Genomic DNA, 6,234 nt, shown 5'->3' with positions numbered 1-6,234 from the left:
CCCTGTCTCTTTCGGGAACAGGAGCGGAGCGTATTTTTGATACTGATAGCAAATTTTTGTTTCTAATGTTTTCATTTCTGGCAAAAATATGTATCCTAATTCGATGGGCCGGCTCCTCTCCACCATCTGTTGAGCAGTGGCTTTCCCAAGCTACAACTCTGCTTCCTCTGGAAAAACTGACCTACGATCTACGTCACCAAATGGATAAATTCTGGAAACTTTGGACCCCCCTGTGGACGTAGAGAATCCTTCTTAAAATCTCATGTATGTTGGCCTGATGTGTGAGATTAAAATGGATGATTGTCAAAACTGAATAGAGTGCAATAAATAAATAAAAAACAGGGAAATGAGGTAGGTTGTCATGTTGGAATAGTTAATGAGGCTGCCTCTTCAGATGAGCTGATAAGCTAACAGAGCTACCAAACATCGAGTTGAATGCTGATGAGGTTTTTTCTCCTCAGTGTGCCAGTAGGTTATTTGTCAGAAAAATATATTTTCATTGTTTTGGACCAAGTTAACATTAACTAAGGTAGCTAGTCTTGTTAGTGATACAGCCAAGCTAACTTTGCCTTCTTAGTCACATCCTTAACAACACTTCCTTGGCAGTGCAGTTACATTCAGCCACTCATGATTTAGAGTAGCAAAAAATCTATTTGATATTTTGACTGGTTTTTGCAACATTTTCAATGTGTAAAGCTCTTAAGTCACTGGCCAATTAGATCAATAAAAGAAGCTAACTTGGCCAGCGTTGAAATCTGTAATAATAGATCTGTGAATTTTGCAGATCAAGGTGTAATTTTACAGATAATAATAAAAATAATAATAAAACTTCTCAATCACTGTCGATCACATAAAAACACACAATGTAATAGTAATAAACAGAACAGAAACACTGTGCTGCTTTATGTTCCTGCAGACTGCAAACTGTCAGAGACTCAGGAGAAAGACATCCAGGAGAGTCTGTTCTCCTGTCCTGCTCCTGCTCTGACCAACACACCAAACCTGTAAATGTGAAATGGGAGCATGTAGACTCAGGAGGGACTGAGGTATCCAATGAGACGGCAAACTACACAGGCAGATGTTTAATAAGAACCTTCCAGCAAATCTCTCTCTACTGATCTCCAACCTGACTGAACAAGACCAGGGAACATACAGATGTTCAATCAACAACAAACAGTCCATCAACATCAGACTCAGCCTTAAAGGTAGGTTCTCTTATTGTCAACTGTAAAGACATTAAAACAGCAACAGTTTGTGTTTGATATTAACCATTTCTGCTTTTTTCTGATAATAATAATAATAATAACAATAATAATAATAATAATAATAATAATAATAATAATAATAATGGTCTTATTTACAGGTAAGATTGCTTTGATAATTCTCAGAAATGTTTTAACTTTGTGATATACAATTATTTTAACTTAAATATTATGGAAATGTGGAAATATGTATTTCACACCCCTCTTTTTTCTGTTTTTCTAAATGAAACCAACAACAGAAAAGACAGAAATCAGGCATCAGTCTGGTGAGATGTTACAACACAGCAATATAGACTTTTCAAAGCATTTTAAAATGTGTTGTGTGTGTGAGTGCATGTACATTTTGGATAACTTTACATTAAGGTTCCTTGGTAACCCAGTAACAATGCACCAACAACTCATTAATGAATATAGCATTTAACAGTAATGAATAATGTCTAAGGCTTTATTACTAATGAAGGAAATATGGGAAGGAATTGGTTGTTCCTGCAGGAGTTCACATCAGATAAAATACATTTACAGAATGAACAGACATAATATTAATAGAACTAATATTAACTAATAAAGTAAACAAGACTAAGCAATATACTAACTATGATTAACACAGTAACTCAGATTAACTTACATGTTAACTGTAATATCAACCTTTAACTATTTTAAGTTTAACTTCTATAACTAGTTTTACTTAATATTTTAACTATAAGGTTAGCTGAAAAAATAAATATTATTCACTAGTAATAACTAACTATGTATATATATATAGTGGAAATAATTTATTATTTAAATTATTTTCAATTTTAATGTAAACGTTTTAAATTAATATTCAAATTATTTTATAGTTTTCCTTTATATCAGTCAATCAAGTTAAGACATCAGTTAATATAAGTTATATCAGTTTCTATATATCAGCTTCTAGTTACCATATTAGTTCATATTAATGATTATATCAATTGACATAAAAGTTAATGTATTATAAAGTAGGGTTTGATCTCTGCCTAGGCCAGCACCCCACGCTATAACAATGAGTCCTTGGGAAAGACTCCTAATGCCTGTTAAATAAGACCAAATTGTAAGTCACTCTGGATAAGAGCATTGCCCAAATAAATATAGATAACCTTAGTCACTATATTAGTTCATCTTAGTCACTGTATTAATGAATTTTAGTTACAGTTTTATTTAATCTGTCTGTTCATTCAGTAAATGTATTTTATCTGATGTGAACTTTGCAGAACCAACCAATTCTTTCTCACGTTCCTTCATTTGTAATAAAACAGAACACATTCATATCTGATAATTGCTATATTCATCCAGTCATTGGTGCATTGTTACTATGTCACTGAAGGACCTTAACGTGAAGTTTTACCATTTTTCATGTGTGTGTTGTAGATTTTTCTGAAGTCTTTTATTCTTTGTCTTCCTGAAAGTGCTTTGAATGTGTTCTTAATGTAACCGTTATGTTTCATCTCTTTCGCTTTTCTACAGATTGCTCAGGTTTGCTCATCACGTTGAGTGTCTGCGTGGCTCTGCTGCTGATTGTAGTGACTGGAGAATCAGCACTGATCTACAAACTGATCCACAACAGGACACGAGGTACTTAACACACAACCATAGACACAGTTCATAATTACTGTATGTATCAGTCCAAGTTCAGGCTCTATTTCAGACCTGGAAAACTGTGCTCATTAAAGTAGATTTGATATGAATGTAATACTTTAATAAGAACATAAATTACATCTAAGTTATGAAAGATTTCCTCTATTCCAAATTAAATCTACCAGTCTTGTGGAAAACAGCTTTTTGATTACCATCTTGAATTGATTTAGCAGGGTCTGTATCTACAAACACTGAGAGAAGATCACAGAACAAAGTGAGTGAAAAAACAAAGTCTTAAAACTGTTTCCCATTATAACCAAATATGAACTGTTTTAAACTGTAACAGCTTAAGTCAGTAGCATTCTATAAGGCCAAGAGCCAGATGTGGTTAACATTAAATCTCCAAAGCAGTAGACATTCAGAGTCAGAGTTGGGAAGTCTTGATGTCATAGATAGATAGATAGATAGATAGATAGATAGATAGATAGATAGATAGATAGATAGATAGATAGATAGATAGATAGATAGATACTTTATTGATCCCGAAGGAAATTTAGCAAACAAGTCATGGACACATTAGGAATTATTCTGCATGAATGAATGAATGTGATGTGATGACTAAAGTGCGAGTTATTTTCTCCTGTGTATGTTACTTTGGTTGCAGGCCAATGGTGATTATGAAGATCCTCTTGAAAAACAGAACATCAGCATGGGTCCAGTCTACCAGAGCCTGAACCCCAACACCAACCAATCAGATTCAGTCTACCAGAGCCTGAACCCCAACACCAACCAATCAGATTCAGTCTACCAGAGCCTAAACCCAAACACCAACCAATCAGATTCTGTCTACCAGAGCCTGGACCCCAAAACCAAATAAAAAGATTCAGTCTACCAGAGCTTAATCCCCAACATAAACCAATCAGATTCAGTCTACCAGAGCCTAAACCCAAACACCAACCAATCAGATTCTGTCTACCAGAGCCTGGACCCCAAAACCAAATAAAAAGATTCAGTCTATCAGAGCTTAATCCCCAACATAAACCAATCAGATTCAGTCTACCAGAGCCTGAACCCAAAACCAACCAATCAGAATTGGTCTATCAGAGGCTAAACCCCAACACCAACCAATCAGATTCAGCCTGCCAGAACTTAAATCCAACTAGTCAGATTCAGTTCCTAAACCCCAAGACCAACCAATTTGATTCAGTCTACCAGAATCTTACCCCCAACACCAACCAATCAGATTCCGCTTGCTAGAGCCTACATCCAAATAAAAGTCAACCGGAGTAGATCTGCGACAGTTGAGTCTTGCCAGATAATTAAAATAATCCTATTAAAGTGTAGACCAGGTCTGTCCAGTCTTATCCACAAAGGGTTAACGTTGCTGTAGGTTTTTAACCCAAGCAAGCAGGAGGACACCTTATTCCACCTGTTTAAGTGGTCCCAGGCATCAGGCTTTTATGTTCTCACAAGTCCAAGAAGAACACAATTCAAGGTTTGTCAAGAATGAGGCGGCTCATGATATCAACCTTCCTGCCAACTACTGGTTAGCAGAGCTTTACATTGCTTCATCTATTTCCCCACTGAAAACTAGTTCTGGTATGGAGGATGAGTCCTTAGTTTCCCCACTATCTGTTCCTGTTGGATGCAATGCAGTCTGACCTTTAAACTCTGAGAACAAGAGGACATTAGATTTTTCAGATTCCTGAAGTCTTTCCTGTTTGAGATCTTGACTATGATCAAAACACAGTGATTAAGCACAGAATTCATATTTCGGATTCCACTGCTTTTAACAGAAGGCAAGTCCCTTCCATCATTCCCTTTTTGAAGCAGTCAGACTTCACCCTAAAGAACTTTGCAATGCAAACACCATCCATGAATCCCAAAGTTCCTTTTTGTGGTGTTTGTGGTGGAAAATTGTGACAAAAAAATGAATTTGAGCCTCTGAGTCTCTATCAAAGTGAGTAACAAGTTTATTAAAAAGTGAACATGACAAAAGATGGATTCTCTCTCCCTTTCCTAGATCTTTCCTATATCTTTCCTATATCCTTCTCTAGCTGTGTGTTGTGCTTCTTATACCCTTCTGTCATTCCCCCGCCCTTACGTTCCTTTCCTGGCAGTAAGCATTAGTCAGCATTATTCTCAATTGTACACCATTCGCTTACATGTTTATCTTATACGACCTGTTTACTGCGAACAGCCAGCGAGAACATCCAGATCCGACCCGTAGCCTTCTGGCTAGGCGCTACGCCTCTCTCGCTGCCTCTTATCTTCACACTCTCTTTCTGTTCTCATAGCGAGGTCACTTCCTCTTATCTCATGAGACACAAAAAATCCCGCTACCTCTCGGCCACTGTGACATTTAGAATCATCCTTAAGCATAATTGCTCAAAAGGCGTATTTCAACACAATTAAATACATTTCCACGACAGCCTCACCAATAGTTGTTGTGAAGGAGAAAAATGGTACAATCCCTCTCTGCGTTGATTACGGAAAGCTTAACAATCAGACCACTAAAGATGCATATGAGCTTCCTAACATGGAAGAGACATTTTTAGCACCAACTGGATTGAAGTGGTTTTCTGTTATGGACTTAAAATCTGGCTACTATCAGGATGAGGTTGAAGAGAAGGACAAGCCTAAAACAGCATTCCTAACACCAATGGAAATTCTGGGAGAATGCTAACATACCTAGTACATTTCAGCGCATCATGGAAAATGTATATGCAGCAGGCAGCTCAAAGAAGTTATTGCGTTTCTTGATGACCTCGTTGGTTTTTTCGAGTGCCTCTTGAAATTTTTATATGAGTTTGGTTTAAAATTCTCTGCAGATTAATTTTTCATGAAATCAGTCAAATATATGGGACACATTGTCTCTATGGATGTACTAAAAACTGACCCAGGGAAGATCTCTGTGCTGATAACCTTGCCAAAGCTGATAAATAACAATGTGCACAGAGTCCTATTTGGCATTAACAGGATATTACAGATGATTTGTCAGAGATTATCCTAAAATTGCAGAGCCTCTCAATGACCTGGCAGCTGGCTGTATTCCACTGAAAAACATGAGCATCCAAACCAGCTTCCTCTGCTGATCTCAAGAAGCCTTTGGATGGAAAGTGGACACACCAATGTGAAGCTTTCCACACACTCATTGAGAAATTAACTACTGCCCCAGTGTACAGGTTTTCCAATCCTCAGATACTCTACATTCTGCATAGAGACGCTAGTCTCCAAGGCCTTGGTGCAGCCCTGTACCAAGAGCAAGATGGTCACATGTGGGTAACTGCATGCGTGCGCAGAAGACTGTCCAAACGTGACAAATGTTACCAACACATAAGCTGGAGTTTCTAGCATTAAAGTGGACTGTAACAGATGT

At 37.2% G+C, this 6,234-nt stretch overlaps 1 long non-coding RNA gene across 1 annotated transcript; it reads left to right on the top strand.

The window, feature by feature from the left end:
- The first annotated feature begins 2,809 nt into the window (after window positions 1-2,809).
- LOC119263997 lies at window positions 2,810-3,605 on the top strand. The gene is made up of 3 exons (XR_005130691.1): window positions 2,810-2,852; window positions 3,089-3,129; window positions 3,520-3,605. It is a non-coding gene; the product is annotated as an uncharacterized LOC119263997 (long non-coding RNA).
- Window positions 3,606-6,234: the final 2,629 nt, after the last annotated feature.

The sequence above is a fragment of the Pygocentrus nattereri genome, chromosome 9, assembly GCF_015220715.1.
Source record: "Pygocentrus nattereri isolate fPygNat1 chromosome 9, fPygNat1.pri, whole genome shotgun sequence".
Lineage (NCBI taxonomy): Eukaryota > Metazoa > Chordata > Actinopteri > Characiformes > Serrasalmidae > Pygocentrus > Pygocentrus nattereri.
Note: the sequence above shows the minus strand (reverse complement) of the source record. Positions and strands in the feature narration are given on the sequence as shown.